At 37.1% G+C, this 25,965-nt stretch overlaps 1 protein-coding gene across 8 annotated transcripts in view; it reads left to right on the top strand.

Moving 5' to 3' along the window:
• The first annotated feature begins 530 nt into the window (after positions 1 to 530).
• Positions 531 to 25,965, top strand: part of LOC129740357 (sex determination protein fruitless) — a 761,972-nt gene continuing 736,537 nt past the window's right edge. Inside the window, exons 1-2 of one of the 8 annotated variants that reach the window (XM_055732010.1) lie at positions 531 to 654; positions 13,554 to 13,953. The gene's annotated coding sequence lies outside the window, so the exon portion shown is untranslated. Of the gene's footprint in view, positions 655 to 679; positions 760 to 12,754; positions 13,954 to 25,965 lie in introns of those variants that run through there. The other 7 variants (XM_055732011.1, XM_055732009.1, XM_055732014.1 and 4 more) reach the window with 7 other exon arrangements.

The raw sequence follows: 25,965 nt of genomic DNA, 5'->3' as shown, positions 1-25,965 counted from the left end.
CCGACTGTCCATCTTCCTGTCATCGTACCTTTGCCTTCGCTCTATTTAACCCCTTTCGATGAAAGTTGCAAAACATCCATCCAACCCACAATCACCCGGTCTGTTACTGGCATTCATTTAGGACGACGGTGCAAAAACCCCATCCTGCCTACATGCATTGCATGCCTGAATGCAAGGGACAACAGCACTAGGGGTTTGAGGAGATGTAACGCAGAGTCCTGCTGAACCCCTTTTCCCAAGCTCGTCCTTCCGATCTCGTTCCGAGTTCCGGAGAAGCTTCGTGCTGCAGTTTTGCGCGTTCCGTTTTGGGATTGATTTTTGTGTGTGCTTTCCCCCCAACCCAGTTTTGCAGTTAGTCAGCGCCAGTGTCAGGAAGGCTCTCACACGTGCGGTGCATTACTGATAACGTTCGGTGGATCCGGGACCTGGGGAGTTATTCTTCCCGAAAAGGGGGAAGGTGTGACCCGACGCGGAGAGGGTGGATTCCGTGAGTGATATTGAGTTAACAAATTCGACACTTTTGCAAGGCGATGTGCCAGACTGCATCGTTCCTGTGGCTTTTGCTGCTGCCAGTGCTCCGATGGCACTTTTCAGGGTCAGTTGTGAGGCCGTGGCCGCGCTGAAGACGCTGTTAAAAGTTTGAAACAGAAAGAGGTGAGGGAACTGTGACAGTGTTTTGACAGTGACGGTGACGACGATTTTAGCCCCGTTTGTTTACGGTGATTAAATCACCGATAAAATGATTCTGTGTTTGATTGGGTAAGTTTTTTTTTCCGCTAGGCTAGGAGCAAGTTTCGGTCCGTTGGTGTGAATGTTGAGGGATGGTGCGAGGAACTCGTGAGTTCCGAAAAAGGACGGCATTCGACGGTACGTCACTCTTCTCTCGTCGCTGAGTTCGGCACCCTTTTCTTCTGCTGAGTTCCCGTAGTTGGGGTAGGTCCGGAGTTCTTCCGCGTTCGTCGCCGGATGCAGCAGACGTTTTGAGTGTCGTCCAGCCAGCCAGACCGGAAGGCGGAAGGTTCAGGTTTGTTGCTGGTGTGCGCATGTAAACAGGGGATTTCCTCGACTGGTGTCTATGCTGCTGGGTCGAGTGGACTATTTGGTGGAACCGGTATGTTATGGTGAGGGTGCAGTTTTGGTACCTACCGTGTCACAGCCGTCGTTTTCATCGGTCGTAAATTTTATGTACTTTTGATAGAGTGCGATGGCGCACCCATACAAAGGTGCAGTTTTTAGGGTGGATGCGAGAAGGCAGTGTTGCCACAAAATGTAAGGTGTGCATTCAAGTCCCAAAAAATTAGAAAACGGATTATGATTTCTACTAACCGAAAATTAAAAAAACAACTAGGCCTCTTGTTGTTATGACTTGTGAAAGCAGATTGAGACTTCTTCGATTTGGGAATAGCGAATTGGAATGAGACTCCAGTTTAGGAGAATTAAAATGAAGTTAAGACTTCTTTTTGAAGAAAACAGTGTAAGTTAAGTGTGAAATCCATTTGTTTGAATAAGTTGCAGTGTGTTAAGGTTTCTGCTAGTCAAAATCCACGAAGACGCATTGATACTTCTGCTAGTCGAGATTCCACTTCTGCCAGTGGAAGAGAGAGTGAGTGGAATGAGACTTCTGGTCAGGGTTGCCAACATTTATTTTCAAAAATCAGGGAACTTGCGAAATAAAAATCAGGCAAAATTAGGCTACGTAAAAGTAACGGAAATTTCGCTCAAAGTGGTGACCTTTTATTTTTTTGGTCATCGCTCCACATTTTCACTCCAATATGTGTTGTGAGCCTACTTAGTTGAATAATTCTGCAGCATCAAAGCAATCCCTTCAATTCTCTTTTTCAATAAGAATTAACGGGAATCTTTCGATTGCTTTGATTCAGCCAGATTTTCACTTTTTCACTTCAGCTATGGGAACTACTCCAGTTCCTTACTACCCATTTTTCATGACATTCGCAAAAATCAGGCAAAATCAGGCATATTTTCAAAAATCAGGGAAAATCAATGGCTTATCAGGTTGTCAGGCAGAGCCTCGAAAAATCAGGCAACGCCTGAAAAATCAGGCACATTGGCATCTCTGCTTCTGGTTGTTGAGAATATCAACATAGGTTGGGAATTATGAAACAAAATAAGTCGTCTGTTAGCTGAAGATAGGGCAATGAAACGGAAATTCGTTTGGTAGAAATCCGTTAAGCCGGATTGAGAATTCTACTGCTGAGACTGATTATAGTTTGAGAAATCTTCTTGTTCAGTGTTAGCAAGTTGTGCCAGAACCCCCGGAAGAAAAAAAAGCGGTCCTGCGATAGTGAGAGCGCACAATATTTACCAGAAGCAGTCAGTTAGATTTTGAGCTTACTTACTGTAGGATACAGATGAACAATAGCAGAAATGAAAAGTTTTGAAATATTGATTAAACATTTTGATCGATTTAAACATGTAAATGAATGGTTCTAGTTGAGTGAGTAAAAGGCCTTTTACACGCTTTTTTATTTTAACTCAAAATTAAGTACGACCGAGGTTCAAAACATAGTTCGATTCTATGAACTTAAAGTTAAGTACCCTTTTTTCTCCTTGCGATGGTTCAAAACAGAGTTCGAACTGCGAACTCAAAATTGATCCCTTTTTTTCCTTCGGCGAGGGAGCAAAGCTGAGTTCAACCATATGAACTAAAAATTAAACTCTCTTTGTTGGACTGAAAACACTTAGCGAGTTCAGTTCGAACCGGAACATCAACCAACGAACACGTCGCAAAATTTTGTCGTTCCGGAACAATTACCGGAAGACTATGAAGGAATGCATGTTCACCGTGTCAGCGTAAAATTCTGTCCGTCATTGTCATCATACGGTGAGCGGCTTGGAATGTCCGGAAACTTCCGGATGTTGTTTACTTCCCGTAGGAAGTAACATCCGGAAGTTTTCTTTGACCGGGAGTGTCGCAACTTTCCACCGCTCTGTACCGGAACAGCAACATCCGGGAAAAACAAATTTTAATCATCCTTTAATTCCCTGAAAATAAGCTACCTAACCTACCCAAGGGACAGCGCCGATTGACCGGCGCATAGGGCTGAGATAAAAGATCTCCACTGCTGGCGATCCGGAGCCAGCGTCTTCACTTGCTGCCAGCCAAGGTTCTCGTCAACTGTGCGGATTTCAGCGGCTAGACTTCGCCGCCACGAGCTTTTGGGCCTGCCTTTTTTTTCGATGCCCATCTGGATTCCAGTCAAGCGCCTCTCTGCAAACCTCGTTTTCATCTCTTCGCAGCGTGTGCCCAATCCATCTCCACTTACGTTCCCGAATCTCGATTTCTAGCGCCTTTTGATGACACCGGCGATGAAGTTCAACGTTTGAGATCCAGTTGCCAGGCCACCAAGCGCGGATGATGTTCCGCAGGCAGCGATTCACAAAAACTTGCAGTTTTCGCGTCGTCACCGCATATGTGCACCAAGTTTCGCACCCGTACAGCAATACGGATTTGACGTTTGAGTTGAAGATTCGGATCTTAGTTCGTAGAGAGATCTGGCGTGACCGCCAGATGTTTCGGAGACTCGCAAACGCAAATCGGGCTTTTCTGATCCGGGTTTCGATGTCCTTCTTGGTACCACCATCAGGCGTAATCTGGCTACCAAGACACTGGAAGCACTTCACTGTCTCAACCTGTTGTCCAGCTACCACGAAATTGGAACGATTTTCTGTGTTGATTTCCATCGACTTGGTCTTTCCGACATTGAGGTCGTCGAGTTTGCTCTGCATGTCTTGTTGTGTTTGGGCGAGCAAAACAATATCGTCTGCCAGGTCAAGGTCGTTCAGTTGCTCCATGGTTGAAGGATTCCACTGCAATCCTCGGTTTGGTCTACAGTCAATCGATCCAGTCAAGATCTCATCCATTACGATGAGAAAAAGCAGCGGTGACAAAATACATCCTTGTCTCACTCCAGCAGTTACCGGGATTGGTTCGGGCAAGACACCGTCGTGCAAGACCTTGCACGAAAATGCCTCGTACTGTGCTTCGATGAGATGGACTTGTTTCTCTGGGACCCCTCGTCGTCTAAGAGCAGCCCAGATGTTTTCGTGGTTCAGTTGGTCAAATGCTTTTTCGAAATCAACGAACACCAGCAGAAGAGAGTCCTGGAATTCGTTGATTTGTTCCAGTATTATTCGTTGTGATGTGGTCCACACATGATCGTCCGGATCGGAATCCATCTTGTTGCCGTCGGAGTGTAGCGTCGAAATAATATAAGCTACCCTCGAAAAAAAGGATGAATTCAAGTTCGGCTGCCGAACGTAACCACGAACTACTTAATTTTGAGTTAAAAAAAAGAGCGTGTAGAAACGGTTAGAAAAGAGAAAGGAGGAGGAAATACAAATGTGCGTGAAGCATCAGTTGGTTATCGAATTTTGGCAGTAACGGACGTTTTCCAAGTGCTTTTCCGGAAGATGCCTTAGAAGAATCCGACAATGGCACAGTCGTGGCTCCCCGGATTGAAGGTTTCCTTCAAATTCAATTTGATTCACCTTTTTCACTTCACATTATTAACATATCGCACTTTTCACGCGGAAGATACTTACTTAATCCGGGGAGCCACGACTGTGCCATTGTCGGATTCTTCTAAGGCATCTTCCGGACAAACACTTGGAAAACGTCCGTTACTACTAAAATTCGTTAACCAACTGATGCTTCACGCACATTTGTATTTCCTCCTCCTTTCTCATTTCTATCCGTTTCTGAAAAGCCTTTTACACACTCTACAACATGGGTGGCCAACATTTTCAACAGGCGGGCCATATTTTGGAGATGAGATAGGTTGGCGGGCCACACCATCAATTTTTCAATATTCAGAGCAAATAAATGAATAACTGATTTGCAATGATAATATAAAAAATTAATTTTTGTTTTCAATTGTATTTCTTTAAAAATATAAAATATGTTTAAAAGACAGATTTATGAAATTCGGTGCAGGATTCTACCTTTTCTATTATGCTTGATTTAAAACTTATTCTAAAAATTATTGAGATCTCGTTTCTCAGTCCAAATAATTATTTTTCTTACTAAATAAGAAACATTTTACGACTAAAATTGCATCTATGTTTATCCAGACCAAATTGAATATAGGTTTATGTTATATGGAAAATAGTTTTTTTTTTCAAATATATTTTTAATTCAAGGTTTAGACTTCTGTTGGGTCAATTTGTTGCAGAAATGTCTAAAAGTGTGGGAATTCCAAAGTGCTTTCCAACTATTCCAACTTTTTTTCATGGTCTTACAATTTTTCTAAACATAAGAATTCTGAATTTTGACTGCTGTATCTTGTTGAGTTGTCTAACTTTGCCTTTTAAAAAAGGACAAAGAAAATGATGTGATGATGTGTATCGACTGCGAGCTTTCTGAAAACATGTAAAATCACTTCTAACTGATGTGCGTACTGCTTCATTTCAGATGTCGCAATTTAATCGGCAGCGTTGCAAAAAAATGAATGTTCAGTTATTTTTTTCGCAAACCAAGTTGTTCAGAAACTTATTTTTAAATTATTAATTTAACAGTTAACCAGGCCTCCATCATTAATCGTTTCAAAACTGACTAAGTTCAACAATTCAAAATGCATTTTCAAATGTAATGCGTACTAAATCTAAAATCAGATTTTAATAAAGTGACCGTGGGTAGAGAAACATCCTTAATATTATGTTTTCAATATTTAACACTAACCCAAACAGATTTTAAAAAAATTGAGGAGGTATTTGATATAACATTTTTCCGTCACAAAATACTTTATTTGAAATCCACAATCCTTTGTTATTTTCAGCAGATAACATGGCTCATCAAAACGCTTTAAATGTCAATAGCTTTTAATAGCCAATAGCTATGTGGAAAATCATAAAAAATCTACAAAAACAAATTTTAAATTTGGGTGAAAATCTGAAGACAGCCTGCGAGAATTTTCATATCATACTTGTCGTATTTTCCCGTGATATTTTCAGTAAAAATTAAGTTGGTTTCAATGGAAGCTGAAAAATGAAGAAAATTCTTCGCTCTAAAATGCCTAAAATACTAAACTTTGACAAATAAATGGCTTGTTTCGTTAAATGTGTTTTGATATTCGTATGAGGTAAATAATTAATTAGGGGAAATTAATCGCTATACACACCTGTTATTCGAAAGTACTGTGTCTAATATTAGAAAATTAAAAAGTATGCAGGTTTTTGATAAACTTCATCTCAAAATGGTACAGAAATCATCAAAAACCTCAACTTTTATAGAACTAAGATTGGAATGTGGTCATTATGGAAAAAGCTTCGCGGGCCACAAAAAGACCTCCGCGGGCCACATGTGGCCCGCGGGCCATGGTTTGGCCACCCATGCTCTACAAGAACCATTCATTTCCATGTTTAAATCGATCAAAATGTTTAATCATTATTTAAAACTTTTCTGCTTTTGTTCATCTGTATCCTACACTTAAATGTTACAACCTTGTCTATTTTTATGTTTTCCTTTGCCTCAACCGACGATTTCTGCTCCGAGTTCTACGGCCCAATTGTGCCCGCTCTCGAGATTCCTATCAGGAAGATTTTGCCGGTTAGCTTAAACTTTAAGGGTCCGGAGAACAACTCACTTTATAGAAGGATGAATGACCCCATAGATGTTAAAATTCCAATGATCAAATAAATAAATAAAAAACAACTCACTTTCACAATCCGCCATTGTAGGATCAGCAATACGTGGCAAACATTGGACAGTCGAAACACGTGCTCTACAATACGGATGCTTCCTTTCTTTTCTGGTTCCACGTCAACTTTTCAGTGGCACTGCGGTGACGCGCACTTTGCCGCACTCTTTGTCTGTTTCCGTCTATTTTGTTGACAAGTTCCCGCTCGGAGAGTCGGCAGATTTTTTGCCAAATTTGGCCATTTCGAGCAATTATCAGATCGATTTTGCGCCGGGATTTTCGGACTGGGATGTTGTCCTTTCTCGTTCCACGTTTAGGGTAATTTAGTGAAAAGTTGCGTTGTTTTCTAACCAAAATGTTTCCAATTTTGCTCAAATCATATCGAATCACAGTCAATTCAAGAATTAATTAAATCTTGTGTAACATAGCCCTCTATTCCGCCGGACTACCGGATCCTGCACGTGTATCTTGAAGGTACCACCCCCCCCCCCCCCTCTTGTGTTTCTAGGTTGATTTCGGCCGCCCTTCCTCTGGAACGCCTATTTGTGGTACTACAAGTACCTCCGCTTCGATAGTCGGCCGCCCTACTTCTGAGGTGCCGATTTGATAGCATTACGGGTGTCTCTGCTTCACTTTCCGGCCGCCCTACGATTGGGGCGCCGGTTGTATGGCACTTTTGGTGCTTGTGCCTGCGATATTCAGCCGCCCTTGGTCTGGGATGGCGATAAGATGGCACCTTCGGTGCCTCTGCTTTAGAAAGTCAGCCGCCCTTCGCCTGGGATGTCGATTGGATAGCACTTTCGGTGCCTCTGCCTTCGACAGTCAGCGGCCCTCCGCCTGGGAAGCCGATTGGATGGCACTGTTGGTGCCTCTGCCTTCGATAGCCAAAAGCTGATTAGATGGTACTTTTGGTTCTTCTGCCTTCAATAGTAAGCCGTCCTTCGCCTGATATGTCGATTTGATGGCACTTTCGGTACCTCTGCCTACGATAGTCAGCCGCCCTCCGCCTGGGAAGCCGATTGGATGGCACTTTTGGTGCCTTTGATTCATTTTTCGGCCGCCCTAGCGCTGGTGCTGTTGATGTGCCGAGTTGCAGTTTGCCAATCTTGTGAAATTCTCCGCAAAAAAACATCTCGCTGATTAAAAAAAAAGAAAAGATCGTCAGTTTGTATAAAAAAGCATTTACTTGCCTTAGCGACCTTTTCTTGATGCTTTTTCTTCGCCTCGAACTCTTCTCAAGCCGAGTTTCCCGGCTGAATATGCCCTACAGGTGATAAGAAAGTTTAGTTAGAACACTACCGAATGAATGTTGGTCACCTTTTTGCCAGCAATTCGATGAATTTACCTTGACACTTAACTTGACTTTTTGAAGTAACCACCAATAATGTTAAATAAATCATTTGAAAGCCATTATTTAAGTCAAGAAATCAGCATTTTTTGTGAGATATTTTGCCGAAGTTCAGAAGTAAAATCTGGTTTATAACAGAATGATTAGTAAAAGCGGTTTTTGCTTGGGGTTTTTTTTTTAGATTTCCACGATATTTTACGAAATCCTGAAGCTTTTTGGAGGACTTCATTCTGTCGTTATTTTACGATTCTTACAAATCTCAATTCAGAGATTCGGTCAGACACGTCTGTCGCTCACAAGAATAGATCAATGATCGACTTTGTTTTGTTTGTTTTGCCCAAGGTCTTTTGATACACTAGGTTCTCCGACTTGCATAGTAAGTAGGCGAGGAGTGAGCGGGGCTCTCAATGAGTTTGTTTATTTTTTGCTCAGCTTTTCGATGGTATGTTGGTAAACAAACATAGTTGCATAGCCTACATAGCCAAAATGGCTGAATCGGGAATTCGATATTCGGTAACACCTCCTGAATATATACACACCTTGGTTTTGCCGAGGGTTTGCAAAGTTATTTTAATTTAATTTAAATTTAATTTAATTTTAATTTAAATATCTGCAGTGTTGCCGAATGGATCTATTATTTTATTTTATTTTTTTAAGTAAGATTTATTTTCATCTCGTCTCTACATTCCTTCTCTCTCTTACCTTTTTTCCAAATAGAAACTTTTATTTACAGACTTAAGTTTTTCTCTAAAACAATGTATTATTTTTCAAATATCCTTAATCTCAATTCTACAACTCTACATATCATACACAATCAGCACGAAGCTGGTCTAAAATCTGCGCTTTCTAAGCCGATACCATCTTTATCCACTGAAAGACCAAATCAAAACAAACATTCAGCAGCAGCAGCCTTAAAATTTGCGCTTTCTAAGCCAACCCCTCTTTTCCAACTGGGAAGCCAAATCAAACAAACAATCTGCAGCAGCTGCTTTAAATTCCCATGCTTTCTAAATCAACTCCGTCTTTTTCCACCGGAAGGCTAAATCACAACAAAAAATCAGCAGCAGCAGCCGTTAAAATCTGCGCTTTCTATGCCAATTCCGTTTTTTTTTCACCGGAAGGCTTAATTAAGATTGCCAGATTGCCCAGTATTATCCTGGTTTGCCCGGATATTTAGTACAAAATTTGGAAACAGTCCGGCCCGGCTCGGTTGCCCGAATTTCATTGCAATATGCCCCGATTTTGTCCGGGTTTATTCACTTTATTTGGCAAATCATACAAAAAAAAACAACGATCGCCTCAAAAACAACATTTTTTGAGCAAGTTTTTTATTTTAAATATTCATTAAAAGTTTTTTGGAAGCCTAAGATGCAATTCAAAATCCGTCGATGAGTTTTGATGATTTTTTTTTCTCAATTTTTCACCTTGACTTTTGTTGAGTAATTTCTGGGTTTTGAGAAAATTTGCCCGGATTTTAGGCGGTCACTTTTGAAATCAGCCTTAAATTCTGCGCTTGCTAAGCCAATCCAGATCTTTTCCACCGGAAGGCCAAATCAAACAAACAATCGGCAGCAGCCTTAAAAATCTGCGCTATCTAAAACAATCCGTCTTTCCCAACCGATCGCCCAAATCAAATAAACAGCAGCAGCCTTTAAAATCTGCGCTTCCTGAGTCAATTTGTCTATTTCCACTGGAAGGCTTAATCACGACTAACAATCAGCAGCAGCAGCAGCCTGCGCTTGCTAAACCAAATTCTGTGCTTGCTAAACCAATCCCGTCTTTTTCCAGCGGAAGGCCAATTCGAAATAAGCAATCAGCAGCAGCCTTAAAATTTTGTGCTTTCTAAGCTAATCTCTCTTTTCCAGGGCCGAAACAGAAACAATTTTGTTTGTAGCACATACTTTTAAAATCTGTGTTCCCTGTGGCCCCTGGACAAAAATCGCCATCCACACGAATCTTCGAAAATCTTCGAAAAAACGTATGTTTTGAGCATAGATTTGAATTCCTTTTTTCCAAGACGCTTCTCTGTGAAATGGGAAATTAATCCAATAAAAGTAATGCTTTGAAACTATGATAAAGTATTTTGTGTACTATTTGTGGAAGACATTTAGACGTTAATCATCCATCGCTTGAAATAGTAAATTAGTTTTTCGCTTACAATTTTTTTGAATTTCTAAAAACTTTAATAATTTCTTGAAGTTTTCTGAAGGACAAAATTTCCCATCGATTGAGCTCAAATCGAGCAAAATTGATCCGCCCAGTTCCCTAGAAATCATGTGAACAAATGCACACACATATTTGAAACCCATCAAAACAAGTCGAGAGGAAATCTGATTCTAGGAAATGTGGCAACAATGCTTCCATCCAACAGTAGTTTGGTCCGATAGTTCGATTCGAAGGAAAAACAAATCCAAACATCATGACGATGGTTTTGAATCTATGAATAAGTATTCTCTGAATTTAATGAACTTTTTGTGGTAGCCATTTAGACGTAAATCATCTCTTGAAATTGTTAAAAAAGTTTTTCGCTTATAATTATTTTGGTTTTTCACAAACTTTATACATTTCTTGAGGTTTTTTGGAGGACAAAATTTCCCATCGATTGAGCTCAAATCGAGCAAAATTGATCCGCCTATTTCCCCAGAAATCATGTGAACAAATGCACACACATATTTGAAACCATTCAAAACAAGTCGAGAGGAAATCTGATTCCGGGAAATGTGGCAACATTGCTTCCATCCAACCTTAGATTGGTCCATTAGTTCGATTCGAAGGAAAAACAAATCTAAAAATCATTGCGATGGTTTGAATCTATGAATAAGTATTCTCTGAATTTGATGAACTTTTTGTGATAGACATTTAGACGTAAATCATCTTTTGAAATTGTTTAAAGTTTTTCGCTTATAATTATTGTGGTTTTCCACAAACTTTAAAAATTTCTTGAGGTTTTCTGGAGGACAAAATTTCCCATCGATTGAGCTCAAATTGAGCAAAATTGATCCGCCCAGTTCCTCAGAAATCATGTGAACAAATGCACACACATGTTTGAAAACCTTCAAAACAAGTCGAGAGGGAATATGATTTCGGGCAATGTGGTAACATTTCTTCCATCCAACAGTAGATTGGTCCGTTAGTTCGATTCGAAGGAAAAAACAAATCCAAAAATCATTGCGATGCAAACCATCGATGCAATCTATGAATAAGTATTCTCTGAACTTAATGAACTTTTTGTGATAGACCTTCAGACGTAAATCATCTTTTGAAATTGTTTAAAGTTTTTCGCTTATAATTATTGTGGTTTTCCACAAACTTTAAAATTTTTTTGAGGTTTTCTGGAGGACAAAATTCCCCATCGACAGAGCCCAAATTGAAAAAAAATGGTTCGCCCACTTCTCCAGAAATCATGTTAACAAATTCACACACAAATTCGAAACACATCAAAACAAGTCGAGAGGAAATCTTTTTCCGGGCAATGTGGCTACATTGCTTCCATCCAACAGTAGATTGGTCCTTTGTTCGATTCGACAGACAAACAAACCCAAACATCATTGCGATGGTTTTGAATCTAAGATTAAGTGTTCTGTGAACTTTGTGAACTTTTTGTTGTAGACATTTAGGCGTAAATCATCGCTTGAAATAGTAACAAAGTTTTTTGCTTATAATTATTGTGGTTTTCCACAAACTTTAAATTTTTTTTGAGGTTTTCTAGAGGACAAAATTCCCCATCGATAGAGCCCAAATTGAGAAGAATTGGTTCGCCCACTTCTCCAGAAATCATGTGAACAAATGCACACACAAATTCGAAACACATCACAACAAGTCGAAAGGAAATCTTTTTCCGGGCAATGTGGCAACATTGCTTCCATCCATCCGTAGATCGGCCCGTTAGTTCGATTCGAAGGAAAAGCAAATCCAAACATCACTGCGATGATAGTAGTAGTAGTGCTGACGATGTGGGTACAATTTGGTGTACCAACAATTTTCCTTTGACGCTGTGATGGGTGGCAGCAGGGCGAGATTTTCCTGTGCTTTTAACGAGCACTGCAGCCGAGCACAGTTTTCTGTTGCAACTTCGTAACCCATTCGGATGCACTCGGCGGCGGCAGCGACGGCCGGTGGATGCATCATCATCACAGTTAGTTTGGTCGGTTGGCCGCCGGCAGCTGTAAGAGCAAAAAGGGTGCATCGGCTCCGTGGCTCCAGCGTCATCGTCGGGTCGGGTACTGCCACGGAATTACCCGAGCGAGCGGCCGCTGCTGTGTAAAGTCGATGGTTTTGGATTGGTCTTTGGAGGTTGGGAAAGGTACCTACATGTGCATTCAGTAGTTTTGCCAATAGCGCGAGCGCTATCGGTGTATGGGTGAGTAAATAGGGTTGTAGCTGGAAAGCTTCGTCGCCGTCGTCGTCCTTCGGTCGAGTTCGATTCGAGTTGCTCCTGGTAACTTTTGTAATTGTTGTGTGTGCGCTTTTGGCTTCCGTGTAGCGGCGACGGGCGGCCAACAGCAATGTTTATGTGCAGTTTGACTAGGTAGGAAATCACCGGTTTGAGTTGGAGGTGGGGGTTTTGGCGAGAGTGTACTGGACCGAGTGATTTTTATCGGATAAATGGGGTGGGTCGGGTGTCAGATTGCACGAATCATCGAAACGAGGAAGTAGTTGCCAACTACATTGGGCCACACTCAGTGTATTTTTACATACAACAAGGCGCACATCGTCGTCGTCGTTGCTGCTCGTTGTCGTCGGGTTTCGGGTCGAAAAACGGGTTGGTGGTGCAGCGCCTTGCTGTATGCAATTCGGGGCCCAACCGATATGTGGGGGCGGCGTGAGTTTTAGTAAAAACAGAATAATGCACACACAGTACCTACATTTAAAGTAATGCTGGATGGCTATCATTATTTAGTACAGCGCGAGATTTCAAGCCGTTAGGTTGTGATTCGTCCTTCCATATTGGTTGTCGTCGTCGTCGGGTACATCTGAACAGAAGGTATTGTGTTTGTTTGGATTCGGTCACTGGAACTGGGCCCAAGTTACAGACCCAAAACGCTGCGGTGCGGTCCACCGAGCATCTCCTGCTGGATGCATTCCATATCTGGACGCCATCCGGAGCAGTTGTTGGTCTGAAGGTGTCTTGAGTCCCTGAAAAAAGTAGTAACAATCCCTAGAGCTAAAGTGTTTGGCTAATTTTGCTAGTTCATAAAACGGTTTTTAGCTTAAATTGTGAGTAACGGTTTTCAACTGGCAGCAGCCAGTAAACTTCCAAACGTAGATCGTTGTGAATGTGTCGTAACGAAAATTGGCACGGTTCCGAGTATTCCAGAGCATCCATCCCTTGACTTGGGGAATTTCTAGTGGCAGGCAGTTAGTAACAAACGAGCCCGAGTTCGGTTTTCCGCTTCTGGAGCAACGATTCCGATTTTTTACGCTTCTCTACCATCGTCGTCGTTGTCGTCGCTGTCGTTCCGTATTTTCCCTCCTGTAACTGTAATGTCGTGTGTGCGTGTTACATAATAGCTCGGTGTCGTTCTTATCTTGCTAATTCAAATCTGCAGATTTCCGGCAGACAAAAGTTAAAACTGCAAAAACTCATCGTTGAGTGTAAGCCAATAATAAAATCGCCTACAGGTAGGCAACGGCACATCACCACACCGTGAGTGTCCAAGTGTCAGGTGAAAAGTGTCTCCCTCAGTTAAAAGTTTATCAACGCAACAGAAATCAATTCCGGTTTCGAAAATATTCAGTGCTAGTGAAAGTGGTGCTCGGTGTTGTAGTGTTTTAGTTTCGAAGATTCATACCAAAACAAAAACCAGGTCTCGCCGCAAAGGCGTCCCGGTGAAGAATCGAGGGACCGACGCTAAAGTGCATCATCTTCAGCAGCCACCACTTGGCGACGGTGCCGCGAAAACCGCCGCCGTGGCTTCCCTGGTCGAGCCCGTTGGCCTCGACGAAAAGGTTAGTACCAAATCCGACCTATTTTAGCTCAAAAAAACCATGAAAAGCCTGTGATTTCGGTGGGTACACACAATTGAACTCTTGACTCCGAGAGCCTCTTGTAACGGAGCAAGAAAAGTAGTTGAACGAAAAATTTTCCTTCTAACTAGCTTGCCAGTCACAAGTCACTCAACACGGAGGAAAGCCATAAACTTCTTCCTTCGTGCCTCAACATTTGCATCAGTAATGCAGTCTACTTTGAGGAACAAACAGTCGTCCAACCTCAATCCCAAACACCCTTCCTTTTTTCCTAAACCCCCTCGGCGCGCAGAAAAGAATCATCTCCGACCAAAGTAGTCTTAAAAAAGATACCCCTCGTTCCAACAAACCGAAAAATCATCATCATCATCCGACGACGTCGTCGTCGGATTCAATGTCAAAACATTCGCCAATGATTTTACATTTACTGCCACGCCATGACTGTCGTCTTGTGGACTGTTTCCGGGTTCGGATTTTTTCCTGTTCCAAACCAGCGACAGTGCCAGACGCCAGTTAACGACAATGACGCTGACGCCAATGACGATGGTGATGTTGGTTGATGATTTGGTCGGAAATGTCTCGTTACGACGAACCAGAACCATGGATGGATGGTTTGGGTCCGACCAAAAGAACCGAACGGGTTACGAAAATTTCGACCGAAGTCGGATGACGGAGACGACGACGGAATCCAACCGAATGCCACCGGACCGAAGTCAGTTGTAATGTGGCCTCCGCTGTAACCGGTGTGGATGCAATTTGCATCTGCTCAGGATGAAAATACTGACTTCCGGTTTTGTGGGGCTCGGCTTGTTTTGAACAGATTTTTCTTTTTTTCAACTTTAATGAACCTTGCAAAATTACCTACATGTCCAGGTAAAAAATGGTAATTTTTCTTGAAGCGTTCTGTAAATTTCCAACCATCTTTGTAATTTTTGAGACAATTTTCGTTAATTGATAAAAATGGATCTTCCAAAAGTATTTACAATGTTTCAAATTTGAAACAGTATTAATAAATTGATATTTTATCAGCAGATTTTCGGCTGAGAATAGTTAAAATTACAAAAACTCACCATTAAGTGTAAGCCAATAATTAAATCGCCTACAGGTAGGCAGAAGATCATCGTCCATCTACTACACATTATTTTTACCATGCTTAAAAAAGTTCATACACATCAGAAAAACTACATATCGTAGAAGGCAATTTTAGCGTGATTTGGGAGATGTAAAAAAAATCCGTTTATTGTAGTTGTCGAACTCTTTTTAAATTTAGATTTATTAATTATTTTGATCTAATAATTTCCACTTTTTAAAAAGAATCACATTTCATCGAAAAATTTTGAATCACTCAAGGTTTTTCGATGATCAAGTTGAACTTCTCAACTTAACAGTTCTCATTTTGTTGCAGAAACTGATCAATCCAAACACGAGATGTTCTGACGCTTCGTTGAGATTCTCGTGTTACAGCGTTTACGCTTTTTTTAAAGCGTTAGGATTCAAAGCATGTTCAAAGTTAGGATTTTTACCCTGTAATAAAGTGATGAGTTAATTTTCTGAAAAAAGTGAAATTTATGGAAATTTTGATTTTTCTTTTAAAAAGTTAAGCTATTGTGATAAATTACACAAATTTGACTGATTCCAGAAGATTTTGGAGTCCTAAATACGAACCTTTTATCAGATTTTGTCCATCTTCTCTAATTTACTTATCTACTATAAGCTAATCAATCAAGGATTCAGATAGGTGATTTACCCTCTAGAACTCAATTTTTTTTTCGCTGAAAAATTCCCAGAAAACACATTTCACGTGCTTGTACCGCTCACAAGTGATTTTTAACCGTAAGCGTATGAAAAAGGCTCAAACTTGTCAATAGTCTTGATAATTCAAATCACTCAAAACCAACGAAAAAAGAGAAAAAAAATTCATATTTTAAATAATTTTGAAAATAATTTTTTTTTTGTTGAAAAAGGTGAAAATGTTGACAACTTTGACAAAATAATTAATTTCAATATTAGGATTGATTTTTTGACTTTTTTAAATACGTTTTGGAGCCAACAAATAGTGCTTCATTGTGTGGGAAAAAATTTTTTTTTTCATCCAATGAAGTTGTTTTAAAAAGCGATAAAAATAAATCGCAAATGAGTTTATGCACGTCACGAAAAATGAAAACTTTTTAATTTCACGAGAAAACTGTAACATTGTATAGCAATAAAAAGTATGATCTTTGAAAATGATGAGACGATTCTGAAACACTGAATTTTAAAGAAATCAGTTCGAATCCAATTCAACATTCATTTCACGTCACAAAATTTGATTTTTTTTAGAAATTTGCTCTAAAATTTGTTTTGTCCCTCCAGATGTTTGGTTATAGACAAATCAAACATAATTTAGTTGATTTTTTTTGTTATATATTTTCAAAAAAAAAAAAAATGTTGAAAAAGTATTATATTCATTTTCTGAATCTTTTAGTAAAGGCTGTGAGAAACAGGAGTTTTTTTTTTTAAATATCTTTATTATAGGGATTTTCAGCTTTCAGCTGGTTCATCTCTTAGAAACTGTAGTAATTTTAACGTATAATTTCTCATAATAGTGCTACTCAAGTTCCAGTCAAAATAAGTGAAAAGATACTGAAAATTTATGATTGTACAAGTCGGAATACCAAAATATCACTTTTAGAAGTGTACATAAAATTTGATGGCTCTTAACAGTGATTCAGAATATCTTGAACTTTTGTGACGTGAATTCAGTCCACTACCCCGTTCTGTTTAAACTGAGTGAATTTACGTCAACTTTCAAGAGACATAACTTTGTTCGTTATTGTTCAATCGGAAAGTTATTATTTTCTCTACAACTTATATGAGGACACCGATATCCAATTTGTTTTACGAAAAAATAAATTTTAGATTAGGAAATTTTTTTAACATTTTTTTTCAAATTGCATAAGCCCAGGGGCTAAGGAATTTGATTTTCAGTAGGGGAGAATGAGGATACTTGATCCCTGGAGATACTTGATTCTTCAGCTATTTCTCAAAACTGGAATGACTTACAAGGATCAAAAGTTCTAGAAAAATGTTCTAAACCATAGGTCGGCAACCTGTGGCTCGCGAGCCGCTTGCGGCTCTTTGGTTACAAAGTTGCGGCTCTTTAGCTCTTTGCACTAGGATTACATATATGCTTTGAATAAAACGGCAAAACAGCATTTTTTTAAGACCAATTTTTCGCATTTCACTGTTTCTGTAACATCATCATAGATACCGTCAACTGGGGCAACATGCAACAATTTTCAACTTCAATAGCTTCTAAAAAACTTATGTTCACAGTTAATCGTATCCTTTATGCATCAAAAGTTTTAAGGATGCTGGGACATCAAATTGGCGTAGTTAAAAAAATTATTGGTTTCTTCAGTTATTTTTAATTTTCTAAAAACATGCGATTTTCACCCTCCTCAGAAAATGGGGTAACTTGCAACAAACTTTGTTTTTGATTAAAAATCTTATGAAAACATATGAAAATGTATAGTTTTTGATAAATTTTGGATGACTTAAAGATCATTACGCATGAAAACACCATTTGCAGTGATTTTTTGTTTTGTAAAAATTTATTTACTGATTTTTTCTGAAAACTAAGGGTGCTGCATACATTTAGGGGTAAAACAATTCTATTAAAATTGTAAAAGCCGAAATCATTAGAAAAAATGTTTGGATGAAAGAAATTTCAATGTTGACAAACGCGTGATGCAAAACAATCATATTCCAGCATATGGAAATGAGGTTTAAATGGTGTTTCTTTTATTTGTATTTTGTTGCATTTTACCCCAGACTGGTAACTGTATTATTTAAATATTTATTTAAAAAAATTGAGTGATTGTTCGAAAAATATTTTTACACCAACAATGTTGGTATAATATGAGGAAACCTGTAAAAAGTTTGTAGGTAATTTTGTCAAGCCGATCCGTCATACCGGGTAAAGTTTTTTTCGGCATCAAAAAATGTTAAAATTTGTACATTTATTGCTCGATTTTTCAAATTTTACATAAAAATAAAAAACTTAAGACAACTAGCTTAAGATGCGAGAAATTTTGTCATCATCATTTAGTTATCATTAAAAGATAAATTTATTACAATACATTAAATTAAAAATTGATTCAATGTAGTGTTATATAAATGTTGCATCGAACCCCGCTGTTGCATGATGCCCCGTTTGACGGTATTAAGCTTTATTTTTTATCATTAAACGTAAATGCAAAGATTAACTGCGGTTTAAAAACCACAAAAATAAAAATATTTTTTTCTTATTTCCAACACGTATGTACATTTTTGAATCAATCGATCACAAAAGTTGAGCTAACAGGAAATTAAAGTTTATCATTTACAAAAAAGGTAGTTCTTGGACAGCCTCTGTATTGTTATCGAACAACGTAACTCTCATCGAATTTTAGTTTTTAGGCACTCGTTATCACTTTTTTTCTGCTCTATGAAAATTGATCAGTTCCAAAAGAAGAAATCATCAACCATCTCGAAAAATATTTACAACTAAGGTGCGTTACAACATAAAAATATGGGAAAATTCTCCTCAATCCTATCATGTTGATTGTATTGAAAACGATAATTTGAATGTATCTGAATATAGATGCCTCATTCGCATTCCAGATTGCTCGGTTTTAACCAAGCTTGCACAGATTTTCAAAGAAATTCTCGAAGAAGATCTCGAAGAGAAAGGCCCAAGGTTTTCAAGGATTATTCACCATTTTTACGGATTTCCAAATTTTCAACTTTTTTTTTAAATTTTGTTTTTTTTTTTAAACGGATCCTACCGTAAGTTTTAAAGAGCCAAACTCTTGTTTATGATAAAAAAAAATTCAACTTTTTTTTAAGCCGTGAGATAAGTTTTTCACGCCGATGATGTGCCTTGGTTAAAATCTTAAATTTTGGCCTTATGCTCGGTTTTGCCTGACCTGGATACGTACAGAAAAAATCTGGAAAGCTTACTCAATGAATAAATAGTTAAATAGTGAATAAATGCCTGAATTTCAAAAACAAAATTCCAAAACTAAGAATCGAGAATTACAAATTAAAGTTTCACAACTTTTTAAAATCGAATCAGCATTGAGAGTGAATGAAAATTTCAATTCTGAAAATCTATTTGAAAACTTAATCACAGGTTTCATACTTGTTATCAATAACTACATTTACCTTCAAACCCCAAAGCAGGTTTTTATTATTTACGTTTATTTAAAAATAAAGTGAACCTTTGAGTCTTTGAACACATTTAAAATTTCAAGTGTGATTCCTGCAGCCAATATTAACCAAAAGCACACTCATTTTGAACCAAGTTTAATCAACGGACATAATTTTTTTTTATTAAAAGTTACTCATTGTAGATTTATTTTTTAAATTTTTTGGTTTCGAATCTTTATAAATATCCAGTTAAAATGTACTAATACCTAATTATTTGTAAGGAACTACCGATTTTTTTCAATAATCAAAGCTTTGGCAAGCATTGATGAATAATATTCAATGTATTGAATTTCATTTTTCATTAAATTAGACGCACATTACTGAAGAATCACATTTGCATTAAATGAGATTTTAGAATTTTGAAGATGCATAAAACTCGGAAGACACGTTCGCTTAATGTCATGAATTTAGAAAATTGTACCAGTTCTCAGGAGCATAATGTTTGAAGACTGAAATTTTCGGCTACATAAATTTAACCTCATGCTTCTGGATTTTGGAAAGGATAAGCTAAATCTGGGGAATGTCATAAAAAAGCTTGATAATTTTGAGAAAATTTATTTACCTTTACTTTGTTATTTTAAAATCTTTTCTTTGCTGAAGAAATTAGAATGTTTTGCTAGTGTAAATATGTTCAAACCTTTCACTTTATCATCATACAAAGCATTCATTTAAGCTGTATATGGATTTAAAATTTTCTTGACTCAATTTTTGCCAACGCATTAAAATAAAAATTAAGTCAAACGATGTTAGAAGAGTTGACGATCCAGGAGAGAATCTATAACAGATACAGATTTAAGAGAAATATCCAAGAGTTAGAAAAAAAAACTATAATAGTATAGTTTAATGTAATTTTTTTTTCGGCATACCTATTAGTCTTTATTTTCTAAAAACGGCGTTTCGATGCTGATTGGCATCTTCCTCATGGAATAAATCTGCGTGAAATTTCTGTGCTTATGTGAAGCTTATTGTCACTTTTATTCTTCTCATCACTTTCCAAAATTATTTCGCTTTGAAAGTTTGATCATGAAATATCAAACAAAACTCCGAAATAAGTTCAAAAACATAGAGACGATTAGAGAAGAAAAAAAGTCGAAAAACAATTTTTTTTGTATAAAAGAAAACAATAAATCTTTAATGTGGCTCTTTCAAACTCTGAAATTTTGGAAATTTTATGTTTTTGGCTCTTCCGACTCAAAAGGTTGCCGACCACTGTTCTAAACGAAGCAAAACAACTACGCTATCAGCTCAAAAAATTTCAACAAAATAATTTTTAGAGTTATTCAATTTTGTATGAAAGATTTCACAAAATGTGACTTGAAGATCTTTTTTTATCACTTTAAAATGTTTCTGACATGAAAAAATTGAAACAAAAATATATATTGCAAAACGAAAATCGTTAGACTGTAATATAAACTTCATAATTCTATTTTTTTTCAAAACAATGGTAAACTTTCGACATTTCAAAAATGTTCATGATGGGTTCAATTGATCCCTAGAGTTCAAAAATGTATTTTTTTTTTCTTCTAAACAGATAGTGATCATTGCTGATTATAAGGTTACCGTTATTTATCCAATAACTGATATTTCTACAATAATTGTCTGGCAAAAAGGTCTAAGAAAGTTGATTTTCTCTTACATTCAGAAAATAGCGCCTAAAAGTATGCAATAATACTAGGGTTGAAGCATAGTATTGCAATTTTCTTCTTCTAACATTTATAAATTGACAAATGAGAAAAAAAAACACGACCAAAATAGTCAATTAACATTCTTTTTTTAAATTAGATATGATTTTTTCCAATGACTAGAGCCCCCGGAATAAAGGATCAAGTCTGCCTTCCTCAACTCCAAAAATATCGCAATTTTTTTACTTCCACGAAAATGCTTCTTGTTCATCTACGGGTTCATGTATCGTTCCAACTTTTTGAGCATATAAATTTGAAATTATACGCTGCCACATAGGAGTACTCTATGGAAAAAGCTGGCCAAAACCTTTTTTTCTCTTTAGAATGAATAAAAATCTTATTTTCGTTGTTTTCAAGTATACACAACTCATTTTTATCCAAAATTTCAAATTTCTTAAATTTGGTCTTTTTCGGCCACTCACTGCACCCTTATAAAATGTTTGTTTTCAAGCAAATTAGATGCAAACCAGCCGATCAACTATCAAAAATGATGAAAAACACCATTTTTTAAACAAACAAATCAAACGTAATAAAAAACGTGTGTATAACACAAAGTAAATGCATGGCATGCTCGCTATCTGAAACAAAATTAGGGACAAAAATCGCTCAAATTTTTAGATTTCAAAATAGAAAATAGCTCGAGTTCGCAAGTATGCGCACGATTTTTCTTTTGGACATATTTAAGGAAGTTACAAAAATTCGTGTGATATGGGAATTTTTTCCCGGCGGAACCCGGAAGATAAACTTCAACACTAATTTGTAAAAAAAAAACAATATGAGTTTGTTCAAAAAATTTTTAACTTTTTTGTTTAGCTTCTCTACCACATCTGTTTATCAAGAAATGAACGCAATTTCAACCACAATTGATTGGTCATATTTAAACTAAAGATTTGTAGAATAAATTTTGTTAGTAGTTACATTATTCTGCGTGTTACGCAGCCTGTAATTGTACGTGTTTACACCGATTTTTGGAAGACAAAATTTTTTATTTTGAAACATCAATGTTTCGAGTTATGCCATTACGAACTCATTATACCGATGGTTCAAAATCGACAATACTAATAATCAACAACTACCTAACAACCGAAAAACCTAAAAAAATAGATCTTTTCAAAATTTTGATTTCGAGGTTTTGGCCAGGATTTGGGGTAAAATACTCCTGTGTGGCTGTCAGAAAATGTAAAAGACGACGATGCTAAATTTTCCCAAAAAGATATGATAAAAATTAGAAAAGAGGATCAAGTACACCCATTCTCCCTAACTTTTTCGGATGTAGTTTTCACACACTTCAACTTTTTCTACTTCATTTTGAAACATATCAAATCTGACTCTTAGCTATATTTTCGTATAATTTTCTGTTGTAATTGTTCCACAAATAACTGAGATATTTCAACTTGTATGAACAGTGAATGTTGTACTTTTTTCCAGATTTGTTGTCATTTTTTTTTATAAACCCCGCCATTCATGTTTATGTTTCATCTCTCTTACCTAACTTAGGATTTTTTTTCTCAAAAAATTAATCCAGAATGGTGCTACTTTTTAGACCTAACTACCAAACATATTTCTCAAATCGGAAAACACAGGGATCAAGGATTTCTGAAGCTACCAAATTGATGATTTTTCGAAAAATTGGTCCATTTCCAGTTTTATCATGTTTTAAAACTTCTTTCAGCTGTAGCTTTTGACAACTGCTTGTCAAACAGTTTTCATTAGTAAGGATTGTTAGATTAACATATTTTGAAACATTCAGCGCAAAAAATAAGAAAACACTATGATTGACTTTGTTTATGTTTTATACCGATTTTAGTGAACCCCGTCTAAAGACGGGGTGTAGCATTTGATGGTTAATACTCTAGATTCAGAAATCTATGAAAAAAAAAAATTTCAAAATTTTAGAAAATTAATTTTAGCTCCGAAGTCGAACTACTCGCGGTCTGCGAGAAAGTTGGTCAGTGATTTAAAACTTTTATTTGAAGTGTACAGTACTCGCTTGTTAATCGAACGCTGTTTGGACCTAATTGGATTTTTTATCACAATAATTGATATATTTTAGATAGCTGACTTAATCTTAATAAACGAGAGCTCATAGAAAACAACTTAGTGAACATTCGAAAAATAAGCTAAATTTGATGCACCCCGGAAATATTGTAAATTTCATTGTCTTGTGTACCCCTTCTTGTGTATTCTTGAGATGAGTCTCGATTCGGTATGGTGTGGCAATTGAATGTTGTTTCCAAAATGTTTGGTCAGACCCCCTTTTCATGGAGGATTCTTGCAAGTAGCAGTTTCAGTTTTAGAAATGAATTTACCGTAGTAACATAACTATTTTTATTTTTTTTTTTTATTTACATAGTATTCCGTCTTACGACATAACTTGACGAACATAATTCCTAAAATTCACTCGGTCCATGGCAACCGTTCTCCAATTTCTCGGGCACCCCACGTTCGCCAGATCACGCTCCACTTGGTCTAACCACCTTGCTCGTTGCGCCCCTGCTCGTCTTGTTCCTACCGGATTCGTGGCGAACACCTGTTTTGCAGGACAGTCATCCGGCATTCTCGCAACATGTCCCGCCCAGCGTATCCGGCCAGCCTTCACTACCTTCTGGATACTGGGTTCGCCGTAGAGTCGCGCGAGCTCGTGGTTCATCCTTCGCCTCCACACTCCGTTCTCCTGTACGCCGCCAAAGATGGTTCTTAACACTCGTCGCTCGAATACTCCGAGTGTACGCAGGTCCTCCTCGAGCAATATCCATGTCTCGTGCCCGTAGAGAACAACCGGTCTAATAAGCGTCGTATACAGGTTACACTTCGTGCGAGGGCTAAGTCTTCTCGACCGCAGTTGCTTGTGGAGTACATAGTAGGCACGACTTCCGCTAATAATTCGCCTCCGGATTTCACGGCTGGTGTCATTGTCTGCGGTCACCAGGGAGCCGAGATAGACAAAGTCTTCGACTATCTCCAGCTCGTCGCCGTCGATCGTGACCTTGTTATTACTGGACAAGTAGTAACATAACATTACTCCTTAATATGTTTAAAAATAAGTGTTATCGTTTGAGTAATATCTGCACTTTTCTGACACAACTTTAAAACATTTTAAAAAAATTAAAGTTCAGATCAATTACCGTTTTTCTACAATTCTGAAAGTTATTTTGGGTTCTGTGATAAAAAAAAAATTATAGACATTTTCTGTAAAAGTGGGAATTTGAACAAAAAGAAGTTTAAAACGCAATTAAATTAAAATTTTTTTTTAAAGCAAAAGTCAAGTCGATTTGCAGGTTTCATCAAATATTCAATATAATAACTCTTTTTTTTTTCAAGTGCAAAATCTGACAAAAGATTAGAGTTCAAGGCGAACAAACAAAGACAATAAAATGCTATTTCCTTAATTTTTCAATTTATATATATAAATAAATATTTAAAATTGTAAGACCTTTCATTCAACAAATTCAACTAAAAACTCTTGTATGTTGAATTTGCTAACTCAAAACAAATGTTACAGTCAAACTATTGATTAAACAATCAATTTGTCTAGGGTTTTCAATTTTTTTTTGTCTTTATTAGAGAGACTTTCAGCCTTTGGCTGGTTCGTCTCTAAAAGGTTTTCAGTTTTAAATTTGGCTGTTCTGAAAAAAAAATCTTCTTGTAAGTTTCCGATTTCTAAATTTTCAAGAAGAAAAATACTATTTCTACCTTTTGTTTTTCCAAAAATTATAAATGAAAGACGATAAAATATTCAGATCTTGAATTTTGAACTGCAAAACCTGCGGTTGAAAATTTTTAAACGTTTCACTTGTTTTCACCACTTAAATGTCTTATTTTGATTATTTCAGTTTTTTTCAATTGATCATTTAAGAAATAATCCATTTTCCAACCTGTACTTAGTCAATATAAGCTTTGAATGCTGCCTGCCTGTCTCCACGTTTCAAAGGACTGAGTAACCTTAACTACTCAAACCCCTGTTGTGTACAAGTTCTATCTTTACCAGCAAACCACAGAATGCTGAATTGAACATGTTGTATTACAAATATATAAAGTGGTTGTTGTCGACTTCTGAAATGAGATTTTTTAGGTTTTTATGATAACTGGAAGAATTTTAACAAAAAAAAAATAAAGATTTTATCCCTACCTTTGATTACTGGCAATCTTCAAATGAAATTCAACATTTATATCTTTTTTATCAACTGAAGTTCAATAATCAACGAAGTGTTTTGAATAAATTATTTCAAGTTCAAAATGCAATTATTTCTAATAAGTAATCCACATTTCGAATTACGAATAAATATTTTCTTCAAATTCAAGATATAAAAGTGGATTTTTTAAAGTTGACCCTTTAACTGAAAATCAAGAAGAAAAAAATTATAATTAAGATGACCAAATTAACAACTTTTATCCACTTCCTGAACATTTTTTTTTTATCATGGTTAATTTCGGACCTGTTATGAAATTTATTTTAATAAATTTATTTTTTAGCATATTGGAGAAAATCTATATTCTTGGAGAAAAAATATCAGAACTGAAAATGGATAAGATGGATAGAATAGTTGAGAAAAAAATTACAGGTGTTGAAAAGAGCGGAATTCGGATTTCATTTCTTTTAAGATTTTGTGTTATATTTTATGTATTCTATTTCTGTGCACTTATTGTTATGTCCGGCATTATAAAATCTGATTTTGTTCAAAATTTTCCAATACGCATTCCTGGTGTTTTTGAAAAATTGATTCCAAAATTGTAAACTAGACTGCTTAAAATTCAATTTCAGGCTTTTTTCTAGTTCGGATAAGAAACTTTATTTTGATTTTTTTTATGACTTACTGGAAAAAGCATGGATTTAAGAAAATGGTTTAAAAAAATGTATTTAGAAATCCAATTCCTTAATTAGAGCATTTTTGGTCTTGTTATTACTTTTAACTAAATTTGAAGTTCGAAAACCCCACCCATGAACTAGCCCTTCGCACGGGTCTGCAACAGATCTGAAGACGTTGTTTTCAGATTTATTAAAAATATCATCAAATCGGTAAGCCGAAAATTGCAACGGTTTTTCAAATTACTACTGTTTTTTCTGTTTCCACCAAGTATT

Source organism: Uranotaenia lowii, chromosome 1 (assembly GCF_029784155.1).
Source record: "Uranotaenia lowii strain MFRU-FL chromosome 1, ASM2978415v1, whole genome shotgun sequence".
NCBI classification, from domain to species: Eukaryota; Metazoa; Arthropoda; class Insecta; order Diptera; family Culicidae; genus Uranotaenia; species Uranotaenia lowii.
Note: the sequence above shows the minus strand (reverse complement) of the source record. Positions and strands in the feature narration are given on the sequence as shown.